The 24762-nt window shown below is 52.7% G+C and overlaps 1 pseudogene; it reads left to right on the plus strand.

Annotated features, from left to right (window-relative positions):
• Window positions 1-1208: 1208 nt before the first annotated feature.
• LOC132538961 (large ribosomal subunit protein eL31-like) lies at window positions 1209-22870 on the plus strand (annotated as a pseudogene).
• The last annotated feature ends 1892 nt before the right edge of the window (window positions 22871-24762 follow it).

Here is a 24762-nt window from a genome sequence, read left to right on the forward strand (position 1 = left end):
ACTGTGGGGGGGGGGGCAGGGACTGAAGCATCAGGGCAGAACGGGACTGTGTGGGGGGGGACCAGGGACTGAAGCACCAAGGCAGAACGGGACTGTGGGGGAGGGCAGGGACTGAAGCACCATGGCAGAACAGGACGTCCCGGAGGAGCTGCACCAGCCCCCGACCCCATGTGGTGAGCATGTCTGGGGGCTACGGGCAGCACACACAGCAGTGATGTCTCCATCTTGTGCCTACCCCCAGCCTGGCACCCCGGGGCCACACCTGGGCTTTAGAGGCAGGTGCGCTGGGGCGGCCCCAAAGTCATCTCCACGGGAAAACGGCCGATTTTAGCTGAGGCCCCAGCGTGGGCTGAACTTTCATTCTGCTTGTCTGTTTTCATTTTATCGAGACTGTTTCGAATTTCTAAGGTGAAGAATCAGAGTGGTTCAGCAACTGCGCAGATCACACCCCAAGTGTCATCTGTGGGTGAGAGGACTGGTGTTTCGCCAGGCCTTGACCCTCACAAACCACAAGGCTGCAGTGAGAGAGGCAGGAAGGAATCTTCACCACATCAGAATTTCATCCAGTTATTGCTTTATCCTTCTCTTTGACCTGCTCCACAATCATTTATTGCGACTCTCAGAATTTACAGGCTCCTTAAGACTTGTAAAAAGGTTGAGTAACTGGAAACCCAGGCTGATACTTACCCCAGGGACCTTTTGTTTGTCCCAAGGTTGTTGTTGTTGTTGTTTTAAGTGCATGGGGCAGAATGTGTGTCCTTCCGGGGATGGAAGGCAGAAGCCAGCCGTGAGCCCATGAAGCACAGACAAAGATGGCTCCCTGCCCTTCCAGCGGACGCAGGCCCTGCTGGCGGGGGACACGGGTCCCGCAGAGGCTGGTGTCTGTGGCTTCCGGCTTCACCCAGGACCCTCCAGCAGCCGGGCCAGGGTCCCCACAGCCAAGAGGCCCCCACCCCGCCTCCTTCCTCTCCCCCGACCCCGTCCCGGTACAATCTGGGAACGGGAACGGCTTGTGTCGAAAGGGGATGTTCCCAAGGGCCTGTCACCAGGCCGCAGATGTGAATCACAGGCTTGTGAAACGGGCACCGGCTTCCTCTGGGTCCCGGCGACCTGGATTTTATTGGCTTTGGAGCTCACTATCTGATTTCTGAGACCTATAAAAGGGCTCAGCACTACGGCTATCAGTCTGGACAAGATGGATTCCTCTGTGCGTTTGGCTGTTGGTTCTGCTGAGGGAATCACATGTGTTTCTTTTCTCCAGTGGCTGCCCGCAGGCTAAAGGCCGCCCTGAAGGTATCGGAGCCCATTTGGCAGACAGGGCTGTCAGCAAGGCTGGCACGGCAACAGGTGCTCTGGTGACAGACACTCTGCCGCCCACTTCTTGCTGAGCTGTGTCTCAGATGTCATCCCAGCTGAGCCCCGCATCAGCGTGAACCAAAGGTAAGGGAGCAGCAGAAAATGCTGCACGTCAGAGGGCTGGGGACCCCTTCAGGGTGTGTGTGTGTGTGTGGGGGGGCGGGTAGCACAATGGTTCTGCAAAGAGACTCTCAGGCCTGAGGCTCCAAGATACCAGATCCAATCCCCTGCACAGCCATAAACCAGAGCTGAGCAGCATGCTGGTAAAAAGAAAAAAGAAAGAGAGAGAGCGAGAGAACCATTTAGTAACGTTTCAGTGTAGAAAAGTCTTCTTCTAAGCAGAAAGCATCCAACACTCACACTTAACTTGTGGTAGAGGCAGGACCCCAGGGAAGCTCTGGTACTCCCCCTCCTCCTTTCCCTTCCCCTCCTCCTCTCCCTCCTCCTCCTCTCCCTTCCCCTCCTCCTCTCCCTCCTCCTCTTCCTTCCCCTCCTCCTCTCCCTCCTCCTCTCCCTCCTCCTCTCCCTCCTCCTCTCCCTCCTCCTCTCCCTCCTCCTCTCCCTCCTCCTCTCCCCCTCTTTCTCTCTTGTTGGGCAGTGGATCCATAGACTTGAGTGTGGTCTCCCACAGCAGGACTGGAGTTACTGTCACCTGGGCTGTCCTGCCATCTGTGTGGGGAGCAGATGTCTGGGTCCTGCTCTGCAGGAGAGTCCGCTCCCCTCCTAAACATGTCACTCCTGGTAACTGTCTGACCTTGGAAAATCTTTTGTCGACTTTCCTCCCTTTCTTCTATTTTAAGATCTGAGCTTCCTGATGCTTGGGAATCAAGGATCGTAAAAAATGGTATTTCCTTAAGAATTGTATCATATTCAAAAAGAAGAATTGTATCCCATTCAGCAGCAAAAAGAAATTGTGCAGTGATGGGGGTGGTGCTATTCTTGTCAAATCCAGGGTGGCTTCCTGAAGGGAACGGTCTTTCTGACTTCAACTCCTTATTCTTAGTATGGCGTCCTTTTTCCATTTGATCAAAGGACCTTTTGCAGGTCTTGAAAACTCTGTGCCTAAGTTTTATTTCCTTGTTGTATGGGAGGGAGGGAAGGAATGGAAGATAATGAGAGGGAGGAGAGATGCAGGGAGAAGGGGGAGGGAGGCAAAGGAGTAAGGAAAGAGGGAGGGGAGGAGAGAGGGGAGGAGGAGAGGAGGAGAGGAGAGGAGGTATGGAGAATGGAAGAAGGGAAGGAGGGAGTGGAGGAAGGAGGGAAGGAGAGGGAGATGGTGAGGACAGACATCTCTAGCATCTACTCAGTCTGGAAGAGGTTCACCTGCTCCCTCCGGCTGGTGACGCCATGGCTTCCTGAGTTTCTGTCCCCCTTGGCAATGCAGGTGATTCTGTGGGCTCCACGTGCTTTTCGACCAGGTAACCAGAACGGGAGTGTTTGTAGTTGAACGTCTCAAGAACCAAACTGCACAGCTGGACTTGAGAAGGGAGGTCTGAGGGGCCGGGCTGTGGCACACTTGGCTGAGCGCACGTGTTATAAAGCGCAGGGACCCGAGTTTGAGCCCCCGGTCCTCACCTGCAGGGGGAAAGCTTTGTGAGTGGTGGAGCAGGGCTGCAGGTGTCTCCTTGTTTCTCTCCCTTTCTATTTCCCCCTTCCCTCTTGATTTCTGACTGTCTCTATCCAATAAATATATGATGATTTTAAGAGAGAGAGAAGGGAGGTCTGGACGTCAGGGAGCATCTCTGCTGCTGCCATCTGCTCGGACAGCCATCGATCACAGCTGCAGTTAGACCTGTGGACGGAGTCTCCAGACCCCACAAGATCCCATGGGGATTGAGGCCTGGTGGGGGGCAGTCTGGCAGAGTGAGCCTGAGGCCCCTGATTATTTGCTCTGTGCTGGTAACAGGTGACCTCAGCAATCATCGGGACGGCCAAAGTCAGGCAGAAAATAGACTTTCTTCCAAAGTTCAGATGGAAAATAGCTGTCATGTTTCCAGAAAGCAAACCCATGGGAGAGAGGGCTGCTCAGTTCCCCTCCATACAGAGCAGCGTGAGAGTGAGAATGACCCAGTGTGTGCTCACTAGGCTTTCCTGCCAGGGGTCCAAGGTCCCAGAGTCAACGCCCAGCACCATCATCAGCCAGAGCTCAGATCTGGTCTCTGTGTCTGACCCTCTCCAAATAAAATAAAAGAAACACTAAAACTATATTTTATTGTCTTTTTCCTCCCAAGAAATAGGGATGGGTGTGAATTGTCTTCTCATAGAGAAGCCAGGTGTGGGGGCTGGGCGGTCGTGCACCCAGTTGAGTGCACATGTTACAGTGAACAAGGATCCGGGTTTGAGCCCCCAGTCCCCACCTGCAGGGGAAAGTTTCACGAGTTTCACCAGTTTCATCTGAAGCAGGGCTGCAGATGTCTCTCTGTCTCTCTCCCTCCCTGTCACCCCTTGCCCTTTCAATTTCTGGCTGTCTCTGTCCAATAAAAAAATAAAGATAATTTTAAAAAAACATCTAAAATGCTTTCCTTCAAAAAAAAAGTAAAATAAAAGAGAAACCTGGCTTCTAGAACTCACTGTCTCAGCAGAGAAGCTGGCCTGGCCTTAGAGAACCTTTGATGAAGCATCCATTTATTATTTTTAGCTGTTACCAGTGATCACAGAACGAGCCTAATCACACAAAGGGCTTCATAATAATGAATTTTCAAAAGAAAACAAACATCTCCTTTGAGATGGTACGAGTCTGGCATGCCCTAGCCGGGAAGCTTTCATCTCAGATAGGCTGGCTTCTCTTTTTCCAGCTGCCTACATTGTTGAAAATTTCTCTGGCACACAAAAGAAAGTCTATAAAATGTCCAGTCTTCCCCGAGACCTCAAAAGTCAGATAAAATCTGCCCTGGGATGTACTCTCTTCCTTACAAACATTTAGAAGAAGACCTCACTTCGGAGCCCAGAGCCTCTTGGTCAGGACAGAAGATGTCAATTTTAAGAATTAAAAACCTCCCGTGACTCAGAATCAGAGAAGTTTCTTTATTCACAGGCCTGTCTCACTATACCCATACCTCCTGAAAGCCAGTCCAGCCATCCACACAATGGCATGCATGTCAGAAGATAGGATAGAAGAGGTTTTGAGGGGCCTGGCTGACTGCTGCCCTCCCCAACTCAAGCATCTAAAAGCAACAAAGAGGACATCAAAGGTGCCTATTAGCTGCAGGCCTTCAAGGCCAGGCCCAAGCCAGGCAGGGCAGGGCAGGGCAGGGCAGGGCAGGGCGATCCCAAGGCTCCCTGTGAACACACTTCCCGCCCAGAGAGGGTCTCTGCACAGCAGCTTTGTGCCGGCTCCTCCAGGACTGTTTACTTGTTGGCAGAGACGAGAGCAGATACCTGGCTTGGAGACAGACAGGACCAAATAACACTGGCGTGCTTTCCTGACACAGGGCCTACCATCCTACAATCAGCTGGGGCTCAAGGGTGGGCATGCAGCCCTTAAAGGAAAGGCTGAGCATGAGCTATCCCAGGACAGAAAAAGTTAATAAACCAGTCTACAAATTTACAGAGCATGGGTGATCCTCAAAAGAAAAAACGGCTACACTTTTCAAGGCAAAGAGAGAGAGCGGAGGGAAAGGGAAATTGAATTAGTATCATGCTCAGTCATATTTTACTGAAAGCTATTTTTAAAAGTTTTGACTAGTTCAATAAATGGTAACGAGCAGACTCCTGCTATGTCCCCCAGTGCTGAAGCATCGTAGGAAATTAGCTCTGATTCAGTCTTTGATCCTTCAAGACCAGTCCCTTCTGAGACCCAAGAGGAGAAAGCGCAGGAATGCTTGTCAGAGTCCCTCTCAGCACGGAAGAGTGTACGGTCAGAAACACAGGCTCTGCTGCAACACAGCAAGCTGATCATTACCCACAAAAGAGGAATCTATATTGACTTCCTCTGCCCCCCCCAAAAAAAAGGTAAAGAAAGGAAAGAAGGAAGGGAGGGAGAAAAAGAAAGAGTTGACTGTGCTTTTCTAGGAAAGCCTTGGAATCTCCTCTGGTGCCTAATTATCTCTAATTATGTGAACATTCTTAGTCTCTTCCTCTTTGTCCAAATACATGTATAAAATAAAACCTAGAAGCCTATGGGATGTTCTCACAATAATAATTTTTAGATAAAAACAAAGAGGTGAAAAGGGACAGTTTGGGAAGGGGAGGGAGGGGGGGAAAGGAAGGAAAGAGGGAGGGGGAGAAGGAGAAAGGAAAGGAAAGGGGGAGGAAGGAAAGAGGAGGGGAGAGGAAGGCGGAGGAGCCCCCTTCAGTGCAGTGGGGGCTGGGATCACCCGGTCACACACGCAAAGTAGCACAGCGTCCAAATGAGCTATTTTGCTAGCCTCAGAATTTTTTTTAGTCCTGGGAAATGACTTTTTTTAAGCCTACACAATAGTGAGATTTCTTGGTTTGCTTTACTGCCTCTCATTTTCCAGGATCCATTTGTCTACATTTTACTATTTTTTCTGATGCTATAAAGGCTGAACTGTTCATGTCTCTCATAAATGATGTACTTTGTAAAGTGAAAAATATGAATAATTCTTTCATTGAGAGGTTTTCCCATGGTTTTCTTTACATTAAGTAAGCATTCCATTTTGAGTGTCTTCTATGAGATCCGTGCGTACACATGCACATAAGGTGCAGCCTGCGAGTTCTGTCCTGGTGATGCCCGGGGCACAGCCATGCGGCTTGCTCCACGGTGAAGTCTCCTTCCCATGTGCCCCGTCCTCAGCCGGCTTTCCCAGGGGCCATGCTCTCCTCCCCGCACAGAACCCAGTTCCGTTCCCCAGACCTCTCAGGCTCAGGAAGAGTTTTAGGTGTCAGCTTCAGCTTTCTGGAACCATCTCATAGGAGCTGCAAGTCCCAGTCTCACATACGATGATATTTTAATTGTGTGTCTTATTTGCAAGATATCTGACCATGTAGTATTGACCAAGCTCCTGTATTTACTTTGGAGCAGTATTTCTTTCCTGGGGCTCATTTGGCTGGTTTCACATTCTGGTGTAAGAATATATCATGCACAAACTTCGGGAATAAATTAGAAAAACAGTCTATTCAGAAGAACGACTTCCTTAAGCAGCCTACTGGGCTGGAAGCCTTTCTCCCCTGGCTGAGATCATTTTATTTATTTTTTGAGAAGAGTAATCTACAAATGACATCCTTGGGGAAACTCTGTGCAGGCCACAGTGAGCACCAAATCTCTGAGCATCACTTGCCGGTGCCAAAGAGGAGTGGGGGGAGCTCAGGACTAGGATCCGGAGCAGAAACTGCAGCCCTCATGGCTCTGCCCCCCAAATGGTTCCCTGGACCTGGGCTGGCGTGGGCAGGCACCCGGCCCCTCAGCTCTGCCTCCGTCCTCTGCTGCCCAGGCCCCGAGAGTGGCCGCTCCCACAGTCCTGAAGGAAACGCTCCCTTTAAGAATAGTGCTGAGGAAACTGTTGTACAGGGCTGAGTTGCAAGCATGGGGTTCCCGTTTCTGGACTTCTGGTTCTCAGAAAGAGACTTCTGTGGAGGTGCCCATGGTCTGCACACTGGAGCTGGGCTGCGTGGAGCTGCTGGCCACAAGCTCTCCCCCTGTGCCTCCTGCGGAGGGAGGCTGAGCCAGCCTCTGGGTCGCAAGGGCCTGTCTCCTACTCTGCTCTGCTGTTTGTTCAGGGCAAAACCACCTGTGACAGAAAATGCCAAAAGAGAAACCACAGGTCCAGGAGGGACGAGGCCTGAGGCTGCCAACCCCTCTCGGTCCCAACCCCACTCGACTGCCCCCAGCAAATGGCCCTTGTCCAGAAACTTAACCACTTTGTTAGCTCACAAGTCTGAGAGTGGGGACTTGGTCAGCATACGATGACAATTCCTGTGTTGGCTCCACATTGTCTGGGCCACACTCACACAGACACTCACAGACAGTCACACACACAGACACCCACACACACATACATAGACACAGACACACACAGAGACACAGAGACAGACACACTGTCACACAGACACACATTGTCTGGGCCACACTCACACAGACACTCATAGACACACACAGGCACATACACACAGTTCACACACACAGACACCCCACACAGACACACACAGAGACACAGAGACACAGACACACACAGAGACACAGAGACAGACACACAGTCACACAGACACACATTGTCTGGGCCACACTACACAGACACACACAGGCACATACACACAGACAGTCACACACACAGACACCCACACAGACACACATAGAGACACAGAGACAGACACACACAGAGACAGACACACAGACAGACACACAGACAGACACACACTCACACAGATACACACAGACTCATGTTCTTTGCACCAGGACACTCTCCATGGCTTTTTTCCTGAACTCTCACTGAAGACCAGCCCCTTATCCAAAGTAAACAACAACACTGAGGGTTTTGAAGATGGAGCCAGTAGCCTTCAGCCGCCCAGTTAAGCAGCACCCACAGGAAGCCACTCACACCAGCTCCTAACTGCGCTCAGCGCACTCCCATTGGCCTGCTTGTCTGTGTCCAGAAGCTGCCCCGGTCAGTCAGAGCACCTCATTGGAAGTGCTGTCCGCCATCTCTACCCAGGTGACCTTGGCTGTGTCTGCCACGTGGGTGTTGTGCAAATTCTCTGAGGTCCCTGGAGAGCAGATGTCATTCAGCCTGGCTGGCTGAGGGTCAGAAGTAGGGCCAGGGGGCCTCTGCCACAGGCCTCCATCATGGGCCTCCATCACCTCCATCATGGGCCTCCATCATGGCCTCCATCACAGGTCTTCATCATGGCCTCCATCATGACCTCCATCATGGCCTCCATCACAGGTCTTCATCATGGCCTCCATCATGACCTCCATCATGGCCTCCATCATGGCCTCCATCATGGCCTCCATCACCTCCATCATGGGCTTCCATCATGGCCTCCATCACAGGCCTTCATCATGGCTTCCATCATGACCTCCATCATGGCCTCCATCATGGTCTCCATCATGACCTCCATCACAGGCCTCCATCATGGCCTCCATCACAGGCCTCCATCACAGACCTCCATCATGGCCTCCATCATGACCTACATCATGGCCTCCATCATGATCTCCATCACAGGCCTTCATCATGGCCTCCATCACAGGCCTCCATCATGACCTTTATCACAGGCCTCCATCATGACCTACATCATGGCCTCCATCATGGTCTCCATCACAGGCCTTCATCATGACCTCCATCATGGCCTCCATCATGGCCTCCATCACAGGCCTCCATCACAGGCCTCCATCACAGGCCTCCATCATGACCTCCATCACAGGCACACCCTGCTGGGTTTAAAAAGCTCAGCAAAGGTGGGCGCGAGGAATAACATCATTACAAGACTGGCCAGCTCCTCATGGGGCGCAAGCGCTTCCACACTATGATCATCATCTCTGGCATTATGCTATTCCACTGCAGAATACTGCGCCCCAGTATGGTTCCGTAGCCCCCATGTCCACTTGGTCGATTCCAAATTATATTCCTCCATGAGGATAATTTCTGGAACCATCCGTTCCACCCCGGTTCCATGGCTGCCAGTTCTTAGCAACATCGCCCCGCCAGATATTCATCAGGATGCGCATCATCTAAGTTCATTTCCCACGTCTACGCTCAACCGGACCTGCCAATCTACGCGGATATCTTCGCCCACCCTGTCCAACGCTTGACGTCTCGTCACCCAATCTGGTCCCCTACGCCTACACTGAACTTCTCTGTTCCAGACTCTTGGAAACAGAGTTGGCAGTCAGCTGAGGTAAAGAACAAACACCTCATCACAGACCCCTGCAAGCGTCAACCCGGCTTTGACCTAGCACATTATGATTGGGCCCTCCTCAATCGCTATCGAACAGGCCATGGCCGGTGTACCGCTATGTTCCATCGCTGGGGAGCCAGAGACGACCCGAACTGCCCCTGCGGCTACAGACAGACTATGACCCACATAGTCAACGACTGCCACCTCTCCAGATTCAAAGGAGGTCTCGAAACTTTACATCAGGCTCATCCTGACGCTGTTGACTGGCTACGGAAGAGGGGCAAACGCTAGAAGAAGAATCAAAGGCCTCCATCATGACCTCCATCATGGCCTCAATCATGGCCTCCATCACAGGCACATCCTGCTGGGTTTAAAAAGCTCAGGCAGTGGTCCAGGAGGTGGCACAGCAGATAGGGCATCGGACTCTCAAGCGTGAGGTCCTGAGTTTGTCTCTGGCAGCAAATGTACCAGAGTGATGTCTGCTTCTTTCTCTCTCCCCTTCTATCTTTCTCATTAATAAGTAAATAAAATCTTTAAAAATAAATAAATAAATAAATAAATAAATAAATAAATAAATCTCAGGCAGGTGAGTCCGTGCCTCTTCCCCCAGGGCTTTGAGCTGGCTTCAGCCACCAACATGTGAAGTGTCAACAGAATGACTCTTTTTTAGGCATTTCTGTAAAGTCATGGGGCGGGAGGTAGAGCACCAGGTTGAGCGAATAAGGACAAGGATTCAAGCCCCCGCTCCCCACCTGCAGGAGGGAAGCTTCACAAATGTTGCCTCAGGGTTTCAGGTGTCTTTCAATTTCATTCTGTCCAAAAAATAAAACAAAAACATAAAAAATTTAAAGGAGTAGAGTCATCATTACTGTATGTATAGATATTGAAAAACTGCTAAGTAACTATTTCCGTTTTGTTTTCCTCATTAAATCTGTTTTTATTTTATTATTTTTTTATTTAAGAAAGGATAAATTAACAAAACTATAGGGTAGGAGGGGTACAACTCCACACAATTCCCACCACCCAATCTACATATCCCACCCCCTCCCCTGATAGCTTTCCCATTCTCTAGCCCTCTGGGAGCATGGACCCAGGGTCATTGTGGGATGTAGAAGGTGGAAGGTCTGGCTTCTGTCATTGCTTCCCCGCTGAACATGGACGTTGATTGGTCGGTCCATACTCCCAGTCTGCATCTTTCTTTCCCCATCAGGGTGGGTCTCTGGGGAAGCTGAGCTCCAGGACACATTGGTGGGGTCTTCAATCCAGGGAAGCCTGGCCAGCATCCTGATGGCATCTGGAACCTGGTGGCTGAAAAGAGAGTTAACATACGAAGCCAAACAAATTGCTGAGCAATCATGGACCCAAAGCTTGGAATAGTGGAGAGGAAGTGTTAGGGGGGTACTCACTGCAGACTCTAGTGTACTTCTGCTTTCAGGTATATATTTTGCAGTAGTTTATGGATACGTGTGAACATGCGCTCTCTCTCACAGAAACTGGTGTATACCTAGGTTTTGGGACTTTGTTAGAAAGTGAACCACCTGAGATGGAATTACAATTCATAATAGCTAAAACCTGGAAGCAACCCAGGTGCCCAACAACAGATAAGTGGCTGAGAAAGCTGTGGTATATATACACAATGGAATACTATGCAGCTATCAAGAACAATGAACCCACCTTCTCTGACCCATCTTGGACAGAGCTAGAAGGAATTATGTTAAGTGAGCTAAGTCAGAAAGACAAAGACGAGTATGGGATGATCCCACTCATCAACAGATTGAGTAGGAAGATCTGAAAGGGAAACTAAAAGCAGGACCTGACCAAATTGTAAGTCGGGCACCAGAGTAAAAGCCCTGTGGTGAGGGGTAGACATGCAAATCTGTTTTTATTTTAACTGCTATAATAGTGCCTATAGAAATAGCTAAGGAACAAGCATATATTATTAGAACAAATAGTGTAGTTAACAAGTTAGTCCATGTGGCAAACAGCTTCAAAAAATAAATTTTATATTAATATTACATATTATATAAACGAACACCCACCCCCTCTCCATAGCTGCCTCTTCCCACCTGGCCAGAGTTTTCCTGCAATGAGAGAAAAAGATGCTCTTGCCTACACACTCACTACAGGCGCAGCAAGTGCAACACTCAGAGAAGCCTCTGGAGGACTAAGCACGTTGCCCCCAGGTCTCCTCTCCTCCAAGCAAGAATGAGTGAGTTTGGGCCAAGGGAAAGTCTCTCCCTCGGGTTGCATGTGGTGCCTATGCTGTGGTCAGACCCGCGTACCGTCCTAGGCAGCCCACCAGGGCAGTAGTGGTAGGATGAACCATCATCATATCAGTGAACCGCCACCTTATGGAAAATATCCTTACAGCTGTTACTGAATTTCTCTTACTTGGACTATAAGAAAAGCTGAAATCGCCGGTGTACTAAGAGCCACGGTATGTGATGGAGTGCTAGTGTTAAGTCCTCACAGAAACAAAGAGTGTAGGGTGTGTCTAGAGGTGTGTTTACTGAAGGCTTTTATTTTATTTCTTCAAAATATATAATCACCGTCTGTCAGGCAGGAAGTGTTTGAATATTATAAGGTATAGCCATGGCACTGGATATGACGCAACCACTAAAAAATGAAGGTAGGCTTTGTTTGAAATTGAACAAAATTGGAGAGGCCAACAAGATAGTCCAAGGGGACAGAGCACCTGCTTTCCAAGCCTGTGACCCGGGTTTGAGCTTGGCACCCACTGCAGGGAGGTAGGCTCATTGCTGTGGTGTCTCCCTCTCTGTCCCTCTGTCTCTCTCCTTCTATCTAAAAACATAGACCAGTATGAAGTCCCAGAAACAACCAAAAACAACAACTTAAAAATATGTCATTACACATTAAAAAAAAAGTCTGAAAGTATTCAGAATGATTTGATTTGTAATTTTGAGCCTCAAAATCAGAACTCATGTTAGAAATGTTTGCTATACCTATACGCCTAAAACACAGAAACTTGAAATCCTGCAAGGGAGGCTGTCTCCGGAAAGAGCCTGCGTGGGCATGGGTCCAGGGAATGCTGGAGGCATGGTGGACATGTCCTGCGTCCGCACAAAGGCTGCAGTCAGGGGCTTCATGCTTCAGGCATGGTGTACGTGTCCTGCGTCCGCACAAAGGCTACAGTCAGGGGCCTCATGCTTCAGGCATGGTGGACGTGTCCTGCGTTTGCACAGAGGCTGCGGTCAGGGGCCTCATGCTTCACTTTTTAAGATCTCAGCTTTACTACTTAGTGACTGGGGCAAATTACTCAACCTTTTTGAGCCTCAGTTTTCTCAAAATGAAAGACGGAGGAAATCCTGAGTCCTAATTTAAGAGATTTGGTGCCATTCCACCCTGAGGGTCTCGCGTTAAGTCCAAGAGAGCCCAAACTCTGGCTGGGGGCTGGGGGCCGGGTGACAGGGAGCCAGAGGCCTCCTCCTGGACCAGCTTCCCCTTCTCTGCCTCATAAGTGGGTCTGTCTTTGCTCTTCAGGAGCCTGGGGGCCCAGGACATGTCAGATCACATGTAGTAACCCTTATCAGCAAAAACTAGTTCAGAAACTATTTGACAAAATCACTTATTTTAACCTCTGGCGCTCTCTCTTTCCCTCCCTCTCTCTCTCTCTATTTTTTTTATACTTGTTTATTTATTCCCTTTTGTTGCCCTTGTTGTTTTATTGTTGTAGTTATTGATGTCATTGTTGGACAGGACAGAGAGAAATGGAGAGAGGAGGGGATGATGAGGGTGGGGGGAGACAGACAACTGCTGACCTGCTTCACTGCCTGGGAAGCGATTTCTCTGCAGGTGGGGAGCCAGGGGCTCGAACCGGGATCCTTACGCCTGTCCTTGTGCTTTGCGCCACGTGCGCTTAACCCGCTGTGCCACTGCCCGCCCAACCCCCTCTGTCTTTCTAAGCTATTAAAAACAAAAGGATTCAGAATTAGCCCTTAACACGAGCTGAGGGCCTTGAAGGGAATCTACAGGAGAAATACAATACACAGCTTGACAATTTGCCCAAGTTTTAGTTCTGTTAAGAAGAAAATGGCCCGTTCCTATGTGAATGTCCTCTCCTTAGCCGTTCCAAAGCCTCAGACTTTTTGAAAGTCACTAAGTATATTCTTGAGACTGCCAGGGGCCAAGGGCCTACTTAAACTCAGTGTTAAGTGCTAGGAGAGGTTTAGTCTAAATACTTATTAACTAAATTGCTAACCAGGGGTAAGATCTCATTTAAAGAGGCAGTACTTATGCTTTCTGAGAGGCGGTACCTCAGCAAACAGCAGTGGAGACAGCTCTCACTAGATTAATTTCTCTGAGCGATGGCGACGTGCTGCTCTTTCATCTTCCAGTACTTGAGCCTGGAGACAATCTCTCATAAAAAAGGGTCGGCTGTTTGTTTTGTATTTGGTGTGTCCTGTAGTGAGTTCTCCAAGACTAAGGGTTGCTGACCACTTGGCTGACCGGCTTCAGAAGCAGCTCGATGCACACAGACTGTTCACTATAAGCACAGAACGCACTCGAGACAAAACTCGGGTGTCAGAGATATGATTCTTATTCTGTCTGGAGCCAGAGCACAGGAGGAATGCATATCAAATGATAATAGATAAGATTTGAAATTCACTTGAGCAAGAACAGGGACTTCAGTCCCCACAGATTCTAAAAGGACATCAGAGCAACAGTGCCGGCTCGTGGGAGCCTCAGTGTTGTCAGACAGGCTGTCTGGGAACAGCCCACAGCTCTCATGGAAGGTCATTCTGAATGCCACTGATTCCGGAGGAAAATGTTTATTTTTTAAAAATCTCTTTCAAAAAATTTTATTTGATTTTAGTGAGAGAGAGAGAAAGAGGGAGAGGGAGAGGGAGAGGGAGAGGGAGAGGGAGAGGGAGAGAGAAAGGAAGGAAGGAAGGAAGGAAGGAAGGAAGGAAGGAAGGAAGGAAGGAAGGGGGAAGAAAAAGTCTCTAGAACACTGGAAAGAACTGACACAAAGAGAGAGACAAAGTGGACGTTCTGGGAGTGGAGCCGGGTCTCCTAGCTGGGGGTTCAGGCCCAGCTGTTTCTGGCTCCCTGCTCAGTCCACTCTGCCTTGGGCCCAGAGGTCAGCCAGGCCTGGGGCACGTGGGCATCTGCTCCATGGGTGCAGGAGACAGGGATGGTCTTTTATTCTTTCAAACATCTTATAACTTTGTTGTTTCCATGAATAAATAATGACTTTAAAATATTCATCACAAGAGCTATTAAACATTTTATGGAAGAGATTCCCTTAACTATAAAAAGCAAAATTATGAACTTAATATTTTTAGCTCTACATGAATAAAAATAGACTGCATTAATAGAACAGTGCAGGTCATAGTTTACTAAGTTTGGAATTTGCCGTTTCCCTCTAAATTGAAAGTGTTCAACTGTAATAATTCAGGGGGAGTCACAGTCAATGTCTAAGATTGGCACCTGCCAGGAGCGCCATCCACTCACTGCCTCTAAGAAATGCCACTAACTGGGTTTTTTTGCCTCAGCTGTTTTTTGTTTTTTGCCTCCAGGTTATTGCTGGGGCTCGGTGTCTGAACCATGAATCCACTGCTCCTGGAGGCTGTTTTCCCCCCTTTTGTTGCCCTTGTTGTAGCCTTGTTGTGGTTATTATTGTTGTTGATGATGTCCTTCATTGTTGGCTAGGACAGAGAGAAATGGAGAGAGGAGGGGAAGACAGAGAGGGGGAGAGAAAGACAGATACCTGCAGACCTGCTTCACCACCTGTGAAGCGACTCCCCTACAGGTGGGGAGCCGGGGTCTTGAACCGGGACCCTTACCCCGGCCCTTGGGCTTCATGCCATGTGCTCTTAACCCGCCGTGCTCCCAACCTCAGCTGTTCTATTACTATTTCAAGACCCTGTATCAGTTCTAAGCCTCCATCACAGAGAGATAATAACTATTGACCATATTTTATATTGACATAGGCACAGAACTGTAAGCTGCAGCTAGTAGGCAACGTATAGTCATTTATTATTTATTTCTGCTTTCAAGAGAGAGACAAAGGCTAAGGTGGAGAGAGAGAGAGAGAGAGAGACCACAGCGCCAAAGCTTCCTCCAGCTGAAGGGGCCAGGCTCGAACCTGGGGCCTGCACATGGCTAAGAAGCACACTATTCCTGTGAGCTACCTCCCTGTCGCTGTGCAGCACATTGAAAAATATGAGACATCCTGAAAGATGGATGTAAGGGCGACATCTGTCACCCAGCTGATCTGGCCAGCTAGGCGGGTGTCCCCTTCCTCCCTCACCACCGCTCCACGTGTATCCCTCCGGAAGCTGCGCTCGCTAGTGGAAGAGGACAGCCTTCCCCAAATAGAGACAGACTTCTTGGGTCTGTGCTCCCCTGCTAGGCCCTACAAACAAGCTCTCCAGATATCCTGAAAGATTAGCGTGAGCATTAACTGCTCAAAACATATTCCAAAAGCTGTTTACCATTTGGTTTGCTCATGACTGGCAGCCGCCTTTGCTTTGCTTGACTTCGTTCCATCTGATGATCTTGATCACACTTAAAACCCTTTGGGAAAAGTCCCCTTTCTGTCCCCGGAAAGTTTATACAAAGTGGAGCTTATCTGTCTCTGAAGCCTGTGATCTCAGCTGCATCTGGTTTGCTTTCTGCAGCGGGGAGGGGCCTGGGGAGCTGGGTCATTGAGGAGACTCACTTTTTGTCTCGAGAATCTCTGTCACCGACTTTGTTCTAGGGCGCCGCCCACTTGTTGCCTGCAGGCTGCAGGGGCCTGTGCTCTCTCTGTCCGTCAGCCCCCTTCATAGGCTTGTGCGGTTCATCTTCTCCTCCCCTCCTGCCCCCATCAGTCTTCCCAACGCTGCTCTGTCCTGCTTTTCCAGAAGCCCGGCCTTGAGTCTGGCTGCCGCTGCCCCCCTGCTCTGTCTCACAGCTCATGAATGCTGTCCTTATCTTCAAGGGCCCGGCCCTGAGGCCTGTCTGCCGCTGGGCTCTGGGGTTTGGCTCCTTTGTGACCCTGTATCAGCCGTGCTGGGCACGTACTTCACGGTGGTTTAGTCTTTCTTGGTTTTTAATTAAGATCTTAACTGAGTGTTTAAGGGAACAGAGGTCTGCTCAGCTCTGGCTTATGGTGGTGGGGGGTGGGGGTTGAACCTGAGACTTTGGAGACTAGGCATAAATGTTTGTTTAAAGCACCATAACACAGGCTATTTTTTTTTCTGCTGAATTTTAAGCATTCCAGAATAAAAGCTCACTCTGTGTTCTATACAATAAGGTATAATTTTTATTATGGAGAGTTTCAAACACAGATAAAAACAAGCCTTACTTCCCATGGAGTCTCTCAGGTCAACATGCAGATAACCTTTCTGAGTTGTGCTTCTGGAAATACATTCTGTGGTTACTTTTATTTTAGAAATCCACTGGTGGGGGAGATAGCATAGTGGTTAAGCAAAGAGACTCTCCTGCCTGAGGCTCCTAAGCCCCAAGTTCAATCCCTCACACCATCAGCAGCCAGAGCTGAGCAGGGTTCTGGTAACAAATAAATAAATATTATAAAAGTCCACATTCGTGACCAGCAGTCCTGAGGACAGTGAGGGCTTTCCCATGTTCATCACCCAGGTCTGAGCTCAGCCCCACCACTGTGGCCTCACACTCAGTTCTCAACCTCTATCTGAAACAGGAGAGAGCAAAGGGAAAGGAAGGGAAGGGGAGAGAAGAGGAGGGGAGAAGAGGGGAGGGGATGGGAGAGGAGGGGAGGGGAGGTGAAGGAAGGAGAGGGGAGGGGAGGAAGGGGAGAAGAGGGGAGGGGATGGGAGAGGAGGGGAGGGGAGGTGAAGGAAGGAGAGGGGAGGGGAGGAAGGGGAGAGGAGGGGAGGGGGAGAAGAGAAGAAGGGAGGAGAGAGGGAAGGGGAGAGGAAGAGAGGGAGAGGAGGGGAGGAGAGAGGAGGGGAGGGGAAGGGAGGGGAGGAGAAAGGGGAAAAAGAAAAAGACAGAGAAATCCAAGTCTGGAAGGCAAAAACATTGACAAACATTCACACATCATGTTTTCTGTAAGACATGCCTAGAGGATTTTCAATTCTATAATTTCACGACTATAAAATCATCCCATTTGGGGGGCAAAAAAGCAGCTTCCATGTTGTAGTTAACAGGCGTTTAAAAAATGACATCACGGTCTGTGAGGTGGCACAGTGGACAAAACACTGGACTCTCAACCATGAGGTTCTGAGTTTGATCCCCGGCAGCACATGTACCAGGGTGATGTCTAGCTCTTTCTCTCTCTGCCTATCTTTCTCATGAATAAATAAATAAATAAATAAATAAATTCTTTTTAAAAAAAAAAGCCATCACGGCTACCTCCATATCTGACCATACACAGAGGCCCAGGCCAGCTAGACAGACATGCAGAGGAGGTCTGGACAGACATCTGAGTGGGGAGGCCAGTGTCAGCACTAAGCAAAGACAGCAGAGCCCAGGAAGCACCTGGGAGCCCCCAGCCCCACTTGCATGGGGGGGTGGGGAGCTTCCCGAGTGGTGAAGCAGGGCTGCAGGTGTCTTTCTGCCTCTCTCCTTCTTTCTCTCCCCCTTGTCTCCCAATTTCTCACTGTCCTAACCAATACAATAAACAAACATTAAAAAACGTTTAAAGGGAGTCGGGCTATAGCACAGCGGGTTAAGCACAGGTGGCGCAAAGCACAAGGACCGGCATAAGGGTCCCTGTTTGAGCCCCTGGCTTCCCACCTGCAGGGGAGTCGCTTCACAGGCAGTGAAGCAGGTCTGCAGGTGTCTATCTTTCTCTCCCCCTCTCTGTCTTCCCCTCCTCTCTCCATTTCTCTCTGTCCTATACAACAACAATAATAACTACAACAATAAAACAACAAGGGCAACAAAAGGGAATAAATAAATAAAATAAATATTTTTAAAAAGTTTAAAAAAAATAAAAAATAAAAATAAATAACGTTTAAAGAATAAAAGACAGAGAAGAGAAAGGGGACGTTTCTTTGGTGTCTGTCCTACTCTGGTAGCTGCGTCCAGGGCCGAGGTGCCCACAGGCCGCATGTCAGGACACGGGCTCACCCCCCAGCCCTCGACTTGCCTGTGTTCTGCTTTCTGACACCTCAAAAGCCCTCCCTGCGCACCCTCTTCTCACAGCCACGCCATCCTTCTCTCCCGGTCCGCCCTCAGCTACAGACAGCCAGCTGTGAGGTTCACTGGTGGACATGGAGCCCAGGCAGGAACTAGCGTCTGTCCCCCAGCTCTGCGCCCAGCTCTGTGCCCGGCTCTGCGCCCAGCTCTGTCCCCAGCGCTGCGCCCGGCTCTGCGCCCGACTCTGTCCCCAGCTCTGTGCCCGGCTCTGTCCCCAGCTCTGTCCCCAGCTCTGTGCCCGGCTCTGTCCCCAGCTCTGTCCCCGGATCTGTCCCCAGCTCTGTCCCCGGATCTGCGCCCGGCTCTGTCCCCGGCTCTGTGCCCGGCTCTGTCTCCGGCTCTGCGCCCGTTCTGTGCCCGGCTCTGTCCCCGGCTCTGCGCCCGGCTCTGTCCCCAGCTCTGTGCCCGGCTCTGTGCCCGGCTCTGTCCCCAGCTCTGTGCCCAGCTCTGTCCCCGGCTCTGTGCCCGGCTCTGTGCCCAGCTCTGTCCCCGGCTCTGTCCCCAGCTCTGTCTCCAGCTCTGTGCCCGGCTCTGCGCCCGGCTCTGTCCCCGGCTCTGCGCCCAGCTCTGTGCCCAGCTCTGTCCCCAGCTCTGTGCCCGGCTCTGTCCCCAGCTCTGTCCCCGGATCTGTCCCCAGCTCTGTCCCCAGCTCTGTGCCCGGATCTGTGCCCAGCTCTGTCCCCGGCTCTGTGCCCGGCTCTGTCTCCGGCTCTGCGCCCGTTCTGTGCCCGGCTCTGTCCCCGGCTCTGCGCCCGGCTCTGTCCCCAGCTCTGTGCCCGGCTCTGTGCCCGGTTCTGTCCCCAACTCTGTGCCCGGCTCTGTCCCCAGCTCTGCGCCCAGCTCTGTCCCCGGCTCTGTCCCCAGCTCTGCGCCTGGCTCTGTCCCCGGCTCTGTGCCCGGCTCTGTCCCCGGCTCTGTCCCCGGCTCTGTCCCGGCTCTGTCCCCGGCTCTGTCCCCAGCTCTGCGCCCGGCTCTGTCCCCGGCTCTGTGCCCGGCTTTGTGCCTGGCTCTGTGCCCAGCTCTGCGCCTGGCTCTGTCCCCGGCTCTGTGCCCGGCTCTGTGCCTGGCTCTGTCCACAGCTCTGTGCCCGGCTCTGTCCCCAGCTCTGTGCCCAGCTCTGCGCCCGGCTCTGCGCCCGGCTCTGTGCCCAGCTCTGTGCCCAGCTCTGTCCCCGGCTCTGTCCCCAGCTCTGTGCCCGGCTCTGTGCCCGGCTCTGTGCCCGGCTCTGTCCCCGGCTCTGTCCTCAGCTCTGCGCCCGGCTCTGTCCCCGGCTCTGTCCCCAGCTCTGCGCCTGGCCCCTTCTGTGCCCAGCTCTGCGCCCAGCTCTGTGCCCGGCTCTGTGCCCAGCTCTGCGCCCAGCTCTGTCCCCAGCTCTGTCCCCAGCTCTGCACCCAGCTCTGTCCCCGGCTCTGTCCCCGGCTCTGTCCCCGGCTCTGTGCCCGGCTCTGTCCCCGGCTCTGTGTCCTGCTCTGTTCCCGGCTCTGTCCCAGCTCTGTCCCCGGCTCTGCGCCCGGCTCTGTTCCCGGCTCTGTGCCCAGCTCTGTGCCCGGCTCTGTCCCCAGCTCTGTGCCCGGTTCTGTCCCCGGCTCTGTCCCATCTCTGTCCCCGGCTCTGCGCCCAGCTCTGTCCCCAGCTCTGTGCCTGGCTCTGCGCCCGGCTCTGTCCCCAGCTCTGCGCCCAGCTCTGTGCCCAGCTCTTTCCCCAGCTCTGCGCCTGGCCCTGTCCCTGGCTCTGTCCCTGGCTCTGTCCCCGGCTCTGTCCCCGGCTCTGTCCCCGGCTCTGTCCCCGGCTCTGTGCCCGGCTCTGTGCCTGGCTCTGTCCCCGTCTCTGTCCCCGGCTCTGTCCCCGGCTCTGTCCCCGGCTCTATCCCGGCTCTGCGCCTGGCTCTGTCTCCGGCTCTGTGTCCGGCTCTGTCCCCAGCTCTGTGCCCAGCTCTGTGCCCGGCTCTGTCCCCGGCTCTGCGCCCGGCTCTGTCCCCGGCTCTGTCCCCGGCTCTGTCCCCGGCTCTGTCCCCGGCTCTGTGCCCGGCTCTGTCCCCAGCTCTGCGCCCGGCTCTGTCCCCGGCTCTGTGCCCGGCTCTGTGCCCGGCTCTGTCCCCAGCTCTGCGCCTGGTTCTGTCCCCGGCTCTGTGCCCAGCTCTGTGCCCGGCTCTGTCCCCGGCTCTGTGCCTGGCTCTGCGCCCAGCTCTGTCCCCGGCTCTGCGCCCAGCTTTGTCCCTGGCTCTGTCCCCGGCTCTGTCCCGGCTCTGTCCCCGGCTCTGCGCCCGGCTCTGTGCCCGGCTCTGTCCCCGGCTCTGTCCCTGGCTCTGTCCCAGCTCTGTCCCCGGCTCTGTCCCTGGCTCTGCACCCAGCTCTGTCCCCGGCTCTGTCCCCGGCTCTGTCCCGGGCTCTGTCCCCAGCTCTGTGCCCGGCTCTGCGCCCAGCTCTGTCCCCAGCTCTGTCCCCAGCTCTGCACCTGGCCCTGTCCCTGGTTTGTCCCCGGCTCTGCGCCAGGCTCTGTCCCAGCTCTGTCCCCAGCTCTGTCCCCGGCTCTGTCCCCGGCTCTGTCCCTGGCTCTGTCCCTGGCTCTGTCCCCGGCTCTGCGCCCAGCTCTGTCCCCGGCTCTGCACCCGGCCCCTTCTGTGCCTTGCTTGCTTGCTTTGTTTCCCTGCTTCTCCTAATCCTACTCCAGAGGAAAGGAGAGAAGAGGGTGTCACTCTCTGTCTGAGACTGTGGGTCAGGAAACTGCTCACATACTGACATCCTGAGAGTTTCCACACGTGGGAACAGTCAGCCATTCCTTTAAATTACTGAGCTCTAATAACAGGCTAAGAAACAACCACACCCTTCAGTGACATTTTTACCCATCTGTGCGCAATGAGGAACGTGAAGGCAGTGACACGAGCCTCCCAGTTGCAGGAGTGTCTCACCCAGGGGCTTGTCCTCTGTCTGAGACCTCGTGGAGCCATAACTGAGGAGAGGTGAGGAGAGCCACCCCCCATGGCAAGTCTCATGACAGGAAAACCACCTGCAAACTCCCTAAGAAGACACCACATTAAGCAGCAGCAAATGCTGGAGAGGGTGTGGGGTCAGAGGAACCCTCCTGCACTGCTGGTGGGAGTGTCAATGGTCCAACCTCTGTGGAGAACAGTCTGGAGACTCTCAGAAGGCTAGAAATGGACCTACCCTATGACCCTGCAATTCCCCTCCTGGGGATAGATCCTAAGGAACCCAACACACCCATCCAAAAAGATCTGTGTACACATATGTTCTTGGCAGTACAATGTGTAATAGCCAAAACCTGGAAGCAACCCAGGTGTCCAACAACAGATGAGTGGCTGAGTAAGTTGTGGTCTAGATACACAATGGAATCCTACTCAGCTGTAAAAAATGGTGACTTCACCGTTTTCAGCCGATCTTGGATGGACCTTGAAAAATTCATGTTAAGTAAAATAAGTCAGAAACAGAAGGATGAATATGGGATGATCTCACTCTCAGGCAGATGGTGAAAACCAAGATCAGAAGAGAAAACACAAGCAGAACCTGACCTGGAATTGGCGTATTGCACCAAAGTAAAAGACTCTGGGGGGGGGGGGAGCGGGGAGAATACAGGTCCAAGAAGGATGACAGAGGACCTAGTGGGGGTTGTATTGTTATATGGGAAACTGGGAAATGTGATGCATGTACAAACTATTGTATTTACTGTTGAATGTACTGAAATTTTAAAAAGATAAATATAAATAAATAAAAATAAATACACCTGATAAAGAGGCACTCCTGATGCCTCCAGCTGCCACAATGTCAAACCAGTGGGAGAAGCCGGCCTGCGTGGCAGGTGAGGGCCGGGAGGGGGAGGCAGGTCACTGGAGAGCCAGGGACCAGCCACCAGAGACCAGCCACCAGGACAGCCCAGTGTGGGACCAGCTGGGCTCCTGCCCTGGTTTCGTTGCTCCAGAGACATGGACCGTGGAAGAAAAGTGCTGGCGCATCTCCCCAGACGCGACCCTGACTCTGGGAAGAGAAATGGGATGGATGCTTATGTTTAAAACAAAGATTCTGCATCTGTGATTCACTTGAGGTGGATCTAAGATTCTGCATCTGTGGTTGACTTAAGAAGGATCTTGTAGTTATCCAGCTCAACTTCCAGAGTACTTTAACTGGAAGACACCCTAAATCAAAATAAATAGGTAAGTAAGTAAATAAATAAATAAAACTGTATTTGAAAATCTGGTTCAGCCCTCTACTGTCCAGCCTGGCAGAATGGCTCCAGCAAAGATGGGCGGCGAGAAGCAGGGCCGCTCTGCCCTCAACGAGGTGGTGGCGCAGGACACCGTCCGCATCCACAGGCACGTCCACGGCCTGGGTTTCAGGAAACGTGCTCCTCGGGCACTCAGAGAGATCCGGAAATTTGCCGTGAAGGAGACGGGCACTGACAACAGGCTCAACAAAGCCGCCTGGGCCAAAGGAATAAGGACTGCCCCTGCCGCATCCGGTTGTCCAGAAAACGCACTCGGGATGAAGAGTCACCAAACCAGCTATATCCACCGGATTCCTGTGTGCCTGCCACCACTTTCAAAAATCTACAGTCAATGTGGATGAGAACTAAATATTAATTGTCAAATAAAATTACAAAACCACATACACAAAATCTGGTTCTACTCCTTGAATCAACTTCCTAAGGGGGCGTGAATACTTCCACGTGCGGATTCCTCAGCCACTGCTCCTCTGGGGCCCAGGACTCCAGTGTCCAGCAGATGGCTTCCCCTCCCCTCCTTCTCCTCCCCCTCTTTCTCCTTCTCCTCCCCCTCCCTTTCTCCTTCTCCTCTCTCCCTCTCCCCTCCCATCCTCCACTGCCTCCGCCTCTTCTCCCTCTCCTTCTTCTCTCCCTCCTCCATCTTCTTTTTATTGCCACCTGAGTCATCTCTGAGACTTGGTTCCTGCACAACAAATGCACCACTCCCAGTGGCCACGTTTTTCTTTTTAACTTTAATTTTATTGATAGGACTGAGAAATTGAGAGAGAAGAGGAGAGGGGAGAGAAAGGGAGAGAGATACCTGCAGCCCTGCTTCACCCCTGCAGGTGGGGACTAGGGATTCAAACCCTGGTCCTTGTGCATGGTGACCTGTGTGCCATGCCTGCCGCCCCCCCCTCCGCATGTCCCCTCTGGGAAGGTCTGAGCAGCACCCCTGAACTCCAGCCATCTGTCTCTTGTGGGGGACGGGAAAGAAGGGGGTCTCTGGGGTGAGTCAACTGCCCCCACACTGTGGGTGCCCCCAGCCACCATTGAGCTCAGCCACACTGCTCCCAGGGTCCCCGGCTGGGACAGTGACACTGGCGCCTTCATGTCGCAGTGGGGGGACAAGGGGCAGGAGGCCCATCTCAGCCACCCAGAGCCACATCACCCTGGGGTCAGCCTGGCCTCGCTCTCACGCCCGGCCTCCCTGAGGGTCCCTGCCAGGATGGTGGCTCCCTCCCTGCACCACTGGTGCCCCTGGAGTAGCAAGAGTGCTGACTTTTCTGGGATCAGAAACAGATTCTCCTGAGCGGCCATTAAAGGGGCCACTGCCCACCACCACTGGGCTCCTTCCCGCTGGAGCCTGGGGTCAGGGGGAAGGCCGGCTGGGGTGGTCCAGCCCTCAGGTGTGCAGGACAGACCTCTGTCCAAGGTCTGAGCGGGGCCATGGGGGCCCGGTCGTGCCCATGGGTGGGGGGTCCCTCGCTTCAGCAGAGTTCCACGCCACTGCGGTCTTGGCAGAAGTCACTGGGTAGAACGGGCTGGAGCGACCAGCAGCCTCACATCCAGCATGTGTCAGCCTCCTGGTGTGAGCCTGTGGTCTAGGGAGAGAGGAGCTAAGGTCACCCAGCCCAAAGCCAGCTGGCTTTCGTGGGAGCCGCCTCACACTGGGCCCAGGGTCAGCCAGGCAGACAGCAGCACTGGGTCCAAGCCACAGTCTTTGGCCTGGGTGACGGCAGGTCTGCGGACACCTGGTGGCCACCTGCCCCAGCCCCAGAGCACTTGGCCTCAGAGCTGACCTCACCTGGCCTCAGAGCTGACCTCACCTGGCTGCTGAGCTGACCTCACCTGGCCACAGAGCTGACCTCACCTGGCCTCAGAGCTGACCTCACCTGGCCTCAGAGCCAACCTTACCTGGCTGCTGAGCTGACCTCACCTGGCCGCTGAGCTGACCTCACCTGGCCTCAGAGCTGACCTCACCTGGCCTCAGAGCCAACCTCACCTGGCCACAGAGCCGACCTCACCTAGCCACAGAGCCGACCTCACCTGGCCGCAGAGCTGACCTCACCTGGCCTCAGAGCCGACCTCACCTGGCCACAGAGCTGACCTCACCTGGCCGCAGAGCTGACCTCACCTGGCCACTGAGCTGACCTCACCTGGCCTCAGAGCTGACCTCACCTGGCCGCAGAGCCGACCTCACCTGGCCGCAGAGCCGACCTCACCTGGCCACAGAGCAGACCTCACCTGGCCGCAGAGCCGACCTCACCTGAC

The sequence above is a fragment of the Erinaceus europaeus genome, chromosome 6 (genome assembly GCF_950295315.1).
Source record: "Erinaceus europaeus chromosome 6, mEriEur2.1, whole genome shotgun sequence".
Lineage (NCBI taxonomy): Eukaryota > Metazoa > Chordata > Mammalia > Eulipotyphla > Erinaceidae > Erinaceus > Erinaceus europaeus.